We start from the raw sequence: 12277 nt of genomic DNA, 5'->3' as shown, positions 1-12277 counted from the left end.
CTGATGGAGTGGACATGTAAAACTTTTCACTATCTAAAACTTACCCAATAAAGTAATTAAACTAGACAAAAGTTATTTATATGTTTATTCCTGTTTTGCATAAGCATCACAAATAATCATGCTTAATGATTTGCTAAATATCACCAGAAGTTTACTTAAATTTGTTATTTTTCTATCATCTGGCAACAGCTAGTTTAGAAAGCAGTTTTCATAGATCTTCCATCCGTAGCCACATTTACATCAAGATTAGAGATACTTTAAAATATCAACACTTTTTCACTTTTCAAATTTAGCTTGTTTTTTTAAGTGTTTAATTGTTGAAGAAATAATGGGGCCCAAATATAATATTGCAGCAAAACAAAATATAGAAAAAGCTACGTTGCATATGTAAATTAAAATCAACTAATCAAAAATATGCCATATCAAAATTGTATCTACCTTAGAACTCACAAATTAACAGATTTATCTACTAACAATTGGGCTTAATTTTGCACATTCTAATGACCAAATGTATTTGATATTTTGCTAGATATAGCTTTAAAACATCAACACTTTTTCACTTTTCAAATTTAGCTTGTTTTTTTAACTGTTTAATTGTTCAAGAAATAATGGAGCCCAAATATAATCTTGCAGCAAACCAAAATATGGAAAGCTAATTTCTTTATGTAAATTAAAATCAACTAATCAAAAATATGCCATATCAAAACACAATTTGTCTTGTATCTACCTTAGAACTCACAGATTAACAGATTAATCTCCTAACAATTGATCTTAATTTTGCACCTTCTAGTGTGCCAAATGTCTTTGATATTTTGCTAGATATACAAACATTTCTTTCAATGTTGACATTGAATATGCATTTCCAAATAAATAAAAGGTAATCAGTGTGGCTGCTAAGAGTGACTGGGCTTAGGCTCAATGAATGGAAGAAAATGTGTGAAAGATAAAAAAGAGAACAGACTGGCATCCCAAATATTTTGATGCACTAATGCCTGTTCTCACTCTTAGCATCACTAGCTGCAAGATTTGAAGAAGAAGAAAACATCAATCTGCACGTAGTCGGCAGGATTTGAACCTACGCGGGGAGACCCCAATGGATTTCTAGTCCATCGCCTTAACCACTCGGCCACAACTACCTCACATGTGTTAAAGTGTTTATTTTAACATAATTAGGAGAAGGGTTTATGTTTTGCATGGTTTGCATGGTTTAGAATGTGTAAAATTACATAAATGGCCATCTAAGATAATAAAAAAAAATTGTTTCCTTTGAGCTGGAATTGAACCAGCGACCTAAGGATTGCAGTACCAAACACCTCTACAGTCCTCCGCTCTACCAGCTGAGCTATCGAAGGTTCCCTATAGAAATCATCTACACTATATCTGATGGAGTGGACATGTAAAACTTTTCACTATCTAAAACTTACCCAATAAAGTAATTAAACTAGACAAAAGTTATTTATATGTTTATTCCTGTTTTGCATAAGCATCACAAATAATCATGCTTAATGATTTGCTGAATATCACCAGAAGTTTAATTTAAATTTGTTATTTTTCTATCATCTGGCAACAGCTAGTTTAGAAAGCAGTTTTCATAGATCTTCCATCTGTAGCCACATTTACATCAAGATTAGAGATACTTTAAAATATCAACACTTTTTCACTTTTCAAATTTAGCTTGTTTTTTTAAGTGTTTAATTGTTGAAGAAATAATGGGGCCCAAATATAATATTGCAGCAAAACAAAATATAGAAGAAGCTACGTTGCATATGTAAATTAAAATCAACTATTCAAAAATATGCCATATCAAAATCGTTTCTACCTTAGAACTCACAAATTAACAGATTTATCTACTAACAATTGGGCTTAATTTTGCACATTCTAATGACCAAATGTATTTGATATTTTGCTAGATATAGCTTTAAAACATCAACACTTTTTCACTTTTCAAATTCAGCTTGTTTTTTTAACTGTTTAATTGTTCAAGAAATAATGGAGCCCAAATATAATCTTGCAGCAAACCAAAATATGGAAAGCTAATTTCTTTATGTAAATTAAAATCAACTAATTAAAAATATGCCATATCAAAACACAATTTGTCTTGTATCTACCTTAGAACTCACAGATTAACAGATTAATCTCCTAACAATTGATCTTAATTTTGCACCTTCTAGAGTGCCAAATGTCTTTGATATTTTGCTAGATATACAAACATTTCTTTCAATGTTGACATTGAATATGCATTTCCAAATAAATAAAAGGTAATCAGTGTGGCTGCTAAGAGTGACTGGGCTTAGGCTCAATGAATGGAAGAAAATGTGTGAAAGATAAAAAAGAGAACAGACTGGCATCCCAAATATTTTGATGCACTAATGCCTGTTCTCACTCTTAGCATCACTAGCTGCAAGATTTGGTAAAATTTGAAGAAAAAGAAAACATCAATCTGCACGTAGTCGGCAGGATTTGAACCTACGCGGGGAGACCCCAATGGATTTCTAGTCCATCGCCTTAACCACTCGGCCACAACTACCTCACATGTGTTAAAGTGTTTATTTTAACATAATTAGGAGAAGGGTTTATGTTTTGCATGGTTTGCATGGTTTAGAATGTGTAAAATTACATAAATGGCCATCTAAGATAATAAAAAAAATTGTTTCCTTCGAGCCGGAATTGAACCAGCGACCTAAGGATTGCTGTACCAAACTCCTCTACTGTCCTCCGCTCTACCAGCTGAGCTATCGAAGGTTCCCTATAGAAATCATCTACACTATATCTGATGGAGTGGACATGTAAAACTTTTCACTATCTAAAACTTACCCAATAAAGTAATTAAACTAGACAAAAGTTATTTATATGTTTATTCCTGTTTTGCATAAGCATCACAAATAATCATGCTTAATGATTTGCTAAATATCACCAGAAGTTTAACTTAAATTTGTTATTTTTCTATCATCTGGCAACAGCTAGTTTAGAAAGCAGTTTTCATAGATCTTCCATCCGTAGCCACATTTACATCAAGATTAGAGATACTTTAAAATATCAACACTTTTTCACTTTTCAAATTTAGCTTGTTTTTTTAAGTGTTTAATTGTTGAAGAAATAATGGGGCCCAAATATAATATTGCAGCAAAACAAAATATAGAAAAAGCTACGTTGCATATGTAAATTAAAATCAACTAATCAAAAATATGCCATATCAAAATCGTATCTACCTTAGAACTCACAAATTAACAGATTTATCTACTAACAATTGGGCTTAATTTTGCACATTCTAATGACCAAATGTATTTGATATTTTGCTAGATATAGCTTTAAAACATCAACACTTTTTCACTTTTCAAATTTAGCTTGTTTTTTTAACTGTTTAATTGTTCAAGAAATAATGGAGCCCAAATATAATCTTGCAGCAAACCAAAATATGGAAAGCTAATTTCTTTATGTAAATTAAAATCAACTAATCAAAAATATGCCATATCAAAACACAATTTGTCTTGTATCTACCTTAGAACTCACAGATTAACAGATTAATCTCCTAACAATTGATCTTAATTTTGCACCTTCTAGTGTGCCAAATGTCTTTGATATTTTGCTAGATATACAAACATTTCTTTCAATGTTGACATTGAATATGCATTTCCAAATAAATAAAAGGTAATCAGTGTGGCTGCTAAGAGTGACTGGGCTTAGGCTCAATGAATGGAAGAAAATGTGTGAAAGATAAAAAAGAGAACAGACTGGCATCCCAAATATTTTGATGCACTAATGCCTGTTCTCACTCTTAGCATCACTAGCTGCAAGATTTGAAGAAAAAGAAAACATCAATCTGCACATAGTCGGCACGATTTGAACCTACGCGGGGAGACCCCAATGGATTTCTAGTCCATCGCCTTAACCACTCGGCCACAACTACCTCACATGTGTTAAAGTGTTTATTTTAACATAATTAGGAGAAGGGTTTATGTTTTGCATGGTTTGCATGGTTTAGAATGTGTAAAATTACATAAATGGCCATCTAAGATAATAAAAAAAAATTGTTCCCTTCGAGCCAGAATTGAACCAGCGACCTAAGGATTGCTGTACCAAACTCCTCTACAGTGCTCCGCTCTACCAGCTTCCCTATAGAAATCATTTACACTATATCTGATGGAGTGGACATGTAAAACTTTTCACTATCTAAAACTTACCCAATAAAGTAATTAAACTAGACAAAAGTTATTTATATGTTTATTCCTGTTTTGCATAAGCATCACAAATAATCATGCTTAATGATTTGCTAAATATCACCAGAAGTTTAACTTAAATTTGTTATTTTTCTATCATCTGGCAACAGCTAGTTTAGAAAGCAGTTTTCATAGATCTTCCATCCGTAGCCACATTTACATCAAGATTAGAGATACTTTAAAATATCAACACTTTTTCACTTTTCAAATTTAGCTTGTTTTTTTAAGTGTTTAATTGTTGAAGAAATAATGGGGCCCAAATATAATATTGCAGCAAAACAAAATATAGAAAAAGCTACGTTGCATATGTAAATTAAAATCAACTAATCAAAAATATGCCATATCAAAATCGTATCTACCTTAGAACTCACAAATTAACAGATTTATCTACTAACAATTGGGCTTAATTTTGCACATTCTAATGACCAAATGTATTTGATATTTTGCTAGATATAGCTTTAAAACATCAACACTTTTTCACTTTTCAAATTTAGCTTGTTTTTTTAACTGTTTAATTGTTCAAGAAATAATGGAGCCCAAATATAATCTTGCAGCAAACCAAAATATGGAAAGCTAATTTCTTTATGTAAATTAAAATCAACTAATCAAAAATATGCCATATCAAAACACAATTTGTCTTGTATCTACCTTAGAACTCACAGATTAACAGATTAATCTCCTAACAATTGATCTTAATTTTGCACCTTCTAGTGTGCCAAATGTCTTTGATATTTTGCTAGATATACAAACATTTCTTTCAATGTTGACATTGAATATGCATTTCCAAATAAATAAAAGGTAATCAGTGTGGCTGCTAAGAGTGACTGGGCTTAGGCTCAATGAATGGAAGAAAATGTGTGAAAGATAAAAAAGAGAACAGACTGGCATCCCAAATATTTTGATGCACTAATGCCTGTTCTCACTCTTAGCATCACTAGCTGCAAGATTTGAAGAAAAAGAAAACATCAATCTGCACATAGTCGGCACGATTTGAACCTACGCGGGGAGACCCCAATGGATTTCTAGTCCATCGCCTTAACCACTCGGCCACAACTACCTCACATGTGTTAAAGTGTTTATTTTAACATAATTAGGAGAAGGGTTTATGTTTTGCATGGTTTGCATGGTTTAGAATGTGTAAAATTACATAAATGGCCATCTAAGATAATAAAAAAAAATTGTTCCCTTCGAGCCAGAATTGAACCAGCGACCTAAGGATTGCTGTACCAAACTCCTCTACAGTGCTCCGCTCTACCAGCTTCCCTATAGAAATCATTTACACTATATCTGATGGAGTGGACATGTAAAACTTTTCACTATCTAAAACTTACCCAATAAAGTAATTAAACTAGACAAAAGTTATTTATATGTTTATTCCTGTTTTGCATAAGCATCACAAATAATCATGCTTAATGATTTGCTAAATATCACCAGAAGTTTACTTAAATTTGTTATTTTTCTATCATCTGGCAACAGCTAGTTTAGAAAGCAGTTTTCATAGATCTTCCATCCGTAGCCACATTTACATCAAGATTAGAGATACTTTAAAATATCAACACTTTTTCACTTTTCAAATTTAGCTTGTTTTTTTAAGTGTTTAATTGTTGAAGAAATAATGGGGCCCAAATATAATATTGCAGCAAAACAAAATATAGAAAAAGCTACGTTGCATATGTAAATTAAAATCAACTAATCAAAAATATGCCATATCAAAATTGTATCTACCTTAGAACTCACAAATTAACAGATTTATCTACTAACAATTGGGCTTAATTTTGCACATTCTAATGACCAAATGTATTTGATATTTTGCTAGATATAGCTTTAAAACATCAACACTTTTTCACTTTTCAAATTTAGCTTGTTTTTTTAACTGTTTAATTGTTCAAGAAATAATGGAGCCCAAATATAATCTTGCAGCAAACCAAAATATGGAAAGCTAATTTCTTTATGTAAATTAAAATCAACTAATCAAAAATATGCCATATCAAAACACAATTTGTCTTGTATCTACCTTAGAACTCACAGATTAACAGATTAATTTCCTAACAATTGATCTTAATTTTGCACCTTCTAGTGTGCCAAATGTCTTTGATATTTTGCTAGATATACAAACATTTCTTTCAATGTTGACATTGAATATGCATTTCCAAATAAATAAAAGGTAATCAGTGTGGCTGCTAAGAGTGACTGGGCTTAGGCTCAATGAATGGAAGAAAATGTGTGAAAGATAAAAAAGAGAACAGACTGGCATCCCAAATATTTTGATGCACTAATGCCTGTTCTCACTCTTAGCATCACTAGCTGCAAGATTTGAAGAAGAAGAAAACATCAATCTGCACGTAGTCGGCAGGATTTGAACCTACGCGGGGAGACCCCAATGGATTTCTAGTCCATCGCCTTAACCACTCGGCCACAACTACCTCACATGTGTTAAAGTGTTTATTTTAACATAATTAGGAGAAGGGTTTATGTTTTGCATGGTTTGCATGGTTTAGAATGTGTAAAATTACATAAATGGCCATCTAAGATAATAAAAAAAAATTGTTTCCTTCGAGCCGGAATTGAACCAGCGACCTAAGGATTGCAGTACCAAACACCTCTACAGTCCTCCGCTCTACCAGCTGAGCTATCGAAGGTTCCCTATAGAAATCATCTACACTATATCTGATGGAGTGGACATGTAAAACTTTTCACTATCTAAAACTTACCCAATAAAGTAATTAAACTAGACAAAAGTTATTTATATGTTTATTCCTGTTTTGCATAAGCATCACAAATAATCATGCTTAATGATTTGCTGAATATCACCAGAAGTTTAATTTAAATTTGTTATTTTTCTATCATCTGGCAACAGCTAGTTTAGAAAGCAGTTTTCATAGATCTTCCATCTGTAGCCACATTTACATCAAGATTAGAGATACTTTAAAATATCAACACTTTTTCACTTTTCAAATTTAGCTTGTTTTTTTAAGTGTTTAATTGTTGAAGAAATAATGGGGCCCAAATATAATATTGCAGCAAAACAAAATATAGAAAAAGCTACGTTGCATATGTAAATTAAAATCAACTATTCAAAAATATGCCATATCAAAATCGTATCTACCTTAGAACTCACAAATTAACAGATTTATCTACTAACAATTGGGCTTAATTTTGCACATTCTAATGACCAAATGTATTTGATATTTTGCTAGATATAGCTTTAAAACATCAACACTTTTTCACTTTTCAAATTTAGCTTGTTTTTTTAACTGTTTAATTGTTCAAGAAATAATGGAGCCCAAATATAATCTTGCAGCAAACCAAAATATGGAAAGCTAATTTCTTTATGTAAATTAAAATCAACTAATCAAAAATATGCAGCCACAGCTGAGCTATCGAAGGTTCCCTATAGAAATCATCTACACTATATCTGATGGAGTGGACATGCAAAACTTTTCACTATCTAAAACTTACCCAATAAAGTAATTAAACTAGACAAAAGTTATTTATATGTTTATTCCTGTTTTGCATAAGCATCACAAATAATCATGCTTAATGATTTGCTAAATATCACCAGAAGTTTAACTTAAATTTGTTATTTTTCTATCATCTGGCAACAGCTAGTTTAGACAGCAGTTTTCATAGATCTTCCATCTGTAGCCACATTTACATCAAGATTAGAGATACTTTAAAATATCAACACTTTTTCACTTTTCAAATTTAGCTTGTTTTTTTAAGTGTTTAATTGTTGAAGAAATAATGGGGCCCAAATATAATATTGCAGCAAAACAAAATATAGAAAAAGCTACGTTGCATATGTAAATTAAAATCAACTAATCAAAAATATGCCATATCAAAATCGTATCTACCTTAGAACTCACAAATTAACAGATTTATCTACTAACAATTGGGCTTAATTTTGCACATTCTAATGACCAAATGTATTTGATATTTTGCTAGATATAGCTTTAAAACATCAACACTTTTTCACTTTTCAAATTTAGCTTGTTTTTTTAACTGTTTAATTGTTCAAGAAATAATGGAGCCCAAATATAATCTTGCAGCAAACCAAAATATGGAAAGCTAATTTCTTTATGTAAATTAAAATCAACTAATCAAAAATATGCCATATCAAAACACAATTTGTCTTGTATCTACCTTAGAACTCACAGATTAACAGATTAATCTCCTAACAATTGATCTTAATTTTGCACCTTCTAGTGTGCCAAATGTCTTTGATATTTTGCTAGATATACAAACATTTCTTTCAATGTTGACATTGAATATGCATTTCCAAATAAATAAAAGGTAATCAGTGTGGCTGCTAAGAGTGACTGGGCTTAGGCTCAATGAATGGAAGAAAATGTGTGAAAGATAAAAAAGAGAACAGACTGGCATCCCAAATATTTTGATGCACTAATGCCTTTTCTCACTCTTAGCATCACTAGCTGCAAGATTTGAAGAAATAGAAAACATCAATCTGCACGTAGTCGGCAGGATTTGAACCTACGCGGGGAGACCCCAATGGATTTCTAGTCCATCGCCTTAACCACTCGGCCACAACTACCTCACTTGTGTTAAAGTGTTTATTTTAACATAATTAGGAGAAGGGTTTATGTTTTGCATGGTTTGCATGGTTTAGAATGTGTAAAATTACATAAATGGCCATCTAAGATAATAAAAAAAAATTGTTTCCTTCGAGCTGGAATTGAACCAGCTCGGAGTTTGCTGTACCAAACTCCTCTACAGTCCTCCGCTCTACCAGCTGAGCTATCGAAGGTTCCCTATAGAAATCATCTACACTATATCTGATGGAGTGGACATGTAAAACTTTTCACTATCTAAAACTTACCCAATAAAGTAATTAAACTAGACAAAAGTTATTTATATGTTTATTCCTGTTTTGCATAAGCATCACAAATAATCATGCTTAATGATTTGCTAAATATCACCAGAAGTTTAACTTAAATTTGTTATTTTTCTATCATCTGGCAACAGCTAGTTTAGAAAGCAGTTTTCATAGATCTTCCATCTGTAGCCACATTTACATCAAGATTAGAGATACTTTAAAATATCAACACTTTTTCACTTTTCAAATTTAGCTTGTTTTTTTAAGTGTTTAATTGTTGAAGAAATAATGGGGCCCAAATATAATATTGCAGCAAAACAAAATATAGAAAAAGCTACGTTGCATATGTAAATTAAAATCAACTAATCAAAAATATGCCATATCAAAATCGTATCTACCTTAGAACTCACAAATTAACAGATTTATCTACTAACAATTGGGCTTAATTTTGCACATTCTAATGACCAAATGTATTTGATATTTTGCTAGATATAGCTTTAAAACATCAACACTTTTTCACTTTTCAAATTTAGCTTGTTTTTTTAACTGTTTAATTGTTCAAGAAATAATGGAGCCCAAATATAATCTTGCAGCAAACCAAAATATGGAAAGCTAATTTCTTTATGTAAATTAAAATCAACTAATCAAAAATATGCAGCCACAGCTGAGCTATCGAAGGTTCCCTATAGAAATCATCTACACTATATCTGATGGAGTGGACATGCAAAACTTTTCACTATCTAAAACTTACCCAATAAAGTAATTAAACTAGACAAAAGTTATTTATATGTTTATTCCTGTTTTGCATAAGCATCACAAATAATCATGCTTAATGATTTGCTAAATATCACCAGAAGTTTAACTTAAATTTGTTATTTTTCTATCATCTGGCAACAGCTAGTTTAGAAAGCAGTTTTCATAGATCTTCCATCTGTAGCCACATTTACATCAAGATTAGAGATACTTTAAAATATCAACACTTTTTCACTTTTCAAATTTAGCTTGTTTTTTTAAGTGTTTAATTGTTGAAGAAATAATGGGGCCCAAATATAATATTGCAGCAAAACAAAATATAGAAAAAGCTACGTTGCATATGTAAATTAAAATCAACTAATCAAAAATATGCCATATCAAAATCGTATCTACCTTAGAACTCACAAATTAACAGATTTATCTACTAACAATTGGGCTTAATTTTGCACATTCTAATGACCAAATGTATTTGATATTTTGCTAGATATAGCTTTAAAACATCAACACTTTTTCACTTTTCAAATTTAGCTTGTTTTTAAACTGTTTAATTGTTCAAGAAATAATGGAGCCCAAATATAATCTTGCAGCAAACCAAAATATGGAAAGCTAATTTCTTTATGTAAATTAAAATCAACTAATCAAAAATATGCCATATCAAAACACAATTTGTCTTGTATCTACCTTAGAACTCACAGATTAACAGATTAATCTCCTAACAATTGATCTTAATTTTGCACCTTCTAGTGTGCCAAATGTCTTTGATATTTTGCTAGATATACAAACATTTCTTTCAATGTTGACATTGAATATGCATTTCCAAATAAATAAAAGGTAATCAGTGTGGCTGCTAAGAGTGACTGGGCTTAGGCTCAATGAATGGAAGAAAATGTGTGAAAGATAAAAAAGAGAACAGACTGGCATCCCAAATATTTTGATGCACTAATGCCTGTTCTCACTCTTAGCATCACTAGCTGCAAGATTTGAAGAAAAAGAAAACATCAATCTGCACGTAGTCAGCAGGATTTGAACCTACGCGGGGAGACCCCAATGGATTTCTAGTCCATCGCCTTAACCACTCGGCCACAACTACCTCACTTGTGTTAAAGTGTTTATTTTAACATAATTAGGAGAAGGGTTTATGTTTTGCATGGTTTGCATGGTTTAGAATGTGTAAAATTACATAAATGGCCATCTAAGATAATAAAAAAAAATTGTTTCCTTCGAAACAAGTTTCCTTCGAGCCGGAATTGAACCAGCGACCTAAGGATTGCTGTACCAAACTCCTCTACAGTCCTCCGCTCTACCAGCTGAGCTATCGAAGGTTCCCTATAGAAATCATCTACACTATATCTGATGGAGTGGACATGTAAAACTTTTCACTATCTAAAACTTACCCAATAAAGTAATTAAACTAGACAAAAGTTATTTATATGTTTATTCCTGTTTTGCATAAGCATCACAAATAATCATGCTTAATGATTTGCTAAATATCACCAGAAGTTTAACTTAAATTTGTTATTTTTCTATCATCTGGCAACAGCTAGTTTAGAAAGCAGTTTTCATAGATCTTCCATCTGTAGCCACATTTACATCAAGATTAGAGATACTTTAAAATATCAACACTTTTTCACTTTTCAAATTTAGCTTGTTTTTTTAAGTGTTTAATTGTTGAAGAAATAATGGGGCCCAAATATAATATTGCAGCAAAACAAAATATAGAAAAAGCTACGTTGCATATGTAAATTAAAATCAACTAATCAAAAATATGCCATATCAAAATCGTATCTACCTTAGAACTCACAAATTAACAGATTTATCTACTAACAATTGGGCTTAATTTTGCACATTCTAATGACCAAATGTATTTGATATTTTGCTAGATATAGCTTTAAAACATCAACACTTTTTCACTTTTCAAATTTAGCTTGTTTTTTTAACTGTTTAATTGTTCAAGAAATAATGGAGCCCAAATATAATCTTGCAGCAAACCAAAATATGGAAAGCTAATTTCTTTATGTAAATTAAAATCAACTAATCAAAAATATGCAGCCACAGCTGAGCTATCGAAGGTTCCCTATAGAAATCATCTACACTATATCTGATGGAGTGGACATGCAAAACTTTTCACTATCTAAAACTTACCCAATAAAGTAATTAAACTAGACAAAAGTTATTTATATGTTTATTCCTGTTTTGCATAAGCATCACAAATAATCATGCTTAATGATTTGCTAAATATCACCAGAAGTTTAACTTAAATTTGTTATTTTTCTATCATCTGGCAACAGCTAGTTTAGACAGCAGTTTTCATAGATCTTCCATCTGTAGCCACATTTACATCAAGATTAGAGATACTTTAAAATATCAACACTTTTTCACTTTTCAAATTTAGCTTGTTTTTTTAAGTGTTTAATTGTTGAAGAAATAATGGGGCCCAAATATAATATTGCAGCAAAACAAAATATAGAAAAAG

General features: G+C 31.2%; 11 non-coding genes across 11 annotated transcripts; all 11 read right to left on the bottom strand.

The window, feature by feature from the left end:
* Positions 1 to 1054: 1054 nt before the first annotated feature.
* TRNAS-AGA (transfer RNA serine (anticodon AGA)) lies at positions 1055 to 1136 on the bottom strand. Its single transcript has one exon. It is a non-coding gene; the product is annotated as a tRNA-Ser (tRNA).
* Positions 1137 to 1262: 126 nt separating this feature from the next.
* Positions 1263 to 1352, bottom strand: TRNAY-GUA (transfer RNA tyrosine (anticodon GUA)). The gene is given in 2 exon segments: positions 1263 to 1298; positions 1316 to 1352. It is a non-coding gene; the product is annotated as a tRNA-Tyr (tRNA).
* A 1093-nt stretch (positions 1353 to 2445) lies between these two features.
* Positions 2446 to 2527, bottom strand: TRNAS-AGA (transfer RNA serine (anticodon AGA)). The gene has a single exon. It is a non-coding gene; the product is annotated as a tRNA-Ser (tRNA).
* A 125-nt stretch (positions 2528 to 2652) lies between these two features.
* Positions 2653 to 2742, bottom strand: TRNAY-GUA (transfer RNA tyrosine (anticodon GUA)). The gene is given in 2 exon segments: positions 2653 to 2688; positions 2706 to 2742. It is a non-coding gene; the product is annotated as a tRNA-Tyr (tRNA).
* A 1083-nt stretch (positions 2743 to 3825) lies between these two features.
* Positions 3826 to 3907, bottom strand: TRNAS-AGA (transfer RNA serine (anticodon AGA)). Its single transcript has one exon. It is a non-coding gene; the product is annotated as a tRNA-Ser (tRNA).
* Positions 3908 to 5192: 1285 nt separating this feature from the next.
* On the bottom strand, positions 5193 to 5274 carry TRNAS-AGA (transfer RNA serine (anticodon AGA)). The gene has a single exon. It is a non-coding gene; the product is annotated as a tRNA-Ser (tRNA).
* A 1284-nt stretch (positions 5275 to 6558) lies between these two features.
* On the bottom strand, positions 6559 to 6640 carry TRNAS-AGA (transfer RNA serine (anticodon AGA)). The gene has a single exon. It is a non-coding gene; the product is annotated as a tRNA-Ser (tRNA).
* Positions 6641 to 6766: 126 nt separating this feature from the next.
* TRNAY-GUA (transfer RNA tyrosine (anticodon GUA)) lies at positions 6767 to 6856 on the bottom strand. The gene is given in 2 exon segments: positions 6767 to 6802; positions 6820 to 6856. It is a non-coding gene; the product is annotated as a tRNA-Tyr (tRNA).
* Positions 6857 to 8687: 1831 nt separating this feature from the next.
* TRNAS-AGA (transfer RNA serine (anticodon AGA)) lies at positions 8688 to 8769 on the bottom strand. The gene has a single exon. It is a non-coding gene; the product is annotated as a tRNA-Ser (tRNA).
* A 2043-nt stretch (positions 8770 to 10812) lies between these two features.
* TRNAS-AGA (transfer RNA serine (anticodon AGA)) lies at positions 10813 to 10894 on the bottom strand. Its single transcript has one exon. It is a non-coding gene; the product is annotated as a tRNA-Ser (tRNA).
* A 142-nt stretch (positions 10895 to 11036) lies between these two features.
* TRNAY-GUA (transfer RNA tyrosine (anticodon GUA)) lies at positions 11037 to 11126 on the bottom strand. Its single transcript is given in 2 exon segments — positions 11037 to 11072; positions 11090 to 11126. It is a non-coding gene; the product is annotated as a tRNA-Tyr (tRNA).
* Between the last annotated feature and the right edge of the window lie 1151 nt (positions 11127 to 12277).

Source organism: Taudactylus pleione, unplaced genomic scaffold, assembly GCF_031769625.1.
Source record: "Taudactylus pleione unplaced genomic scaffold, aTauple2 ptg000050l, whole genome shotgun sequence".
NCBI lineage: Eukaryota > Metazoa > Chordata > Amphibia > Anura > Myobatrachidae > Taudactylus > Taudactylus pleione.
Note: the sequence above shows the minus strand (reverse complement) of the source record. Positions and strands in the feature narration are given on the sequence as shown.